Raw genomic sequence first — 325 nt, forward strand, 5'->3', positions numbered from 1 at the left:
AGTCAACTTTCCACAACCAGCACACATTTCTAATTTGAAATACATATCTAAAGCTTTGAATGCATAAATAGCTATCCCAATCTAGAACTAAGTCAGTAGTTACTTTGAATTGTTTAAATTATCCTGGGAATTGGAAAGATACGTCTACGTGAAACAATAAAGGTTATATTAGAATGAGTAAACTTTAGAAGACCAGTTTAATCTTAATATATAAACATACTACTTAGGCCCACTGTTTAAATACATCTGCAACCTACTATTTTTAGATTTAAGTAAATCATTAAACTTTAAAGTTGGAAAAGATTCCAGTGTTAGAGCTCTAGAC

This window comes from Colobus angolensis, unplaced genomic scaffold (assembly GCF_000951035.1).
Source record: "Colobus angolensis palliatus isolate OR3802 unplaced genomic scaffold, Cang.pa_1.0 Scaffold72, whole genome shotgun sequence".
Classification (NCBI taxonomy): domain Eukaryota; kingdom Metazoa; phylum Chordata; class Mammalia; order Primates; family Cercopithecidae; genus Colobus; species Colobus angolensis.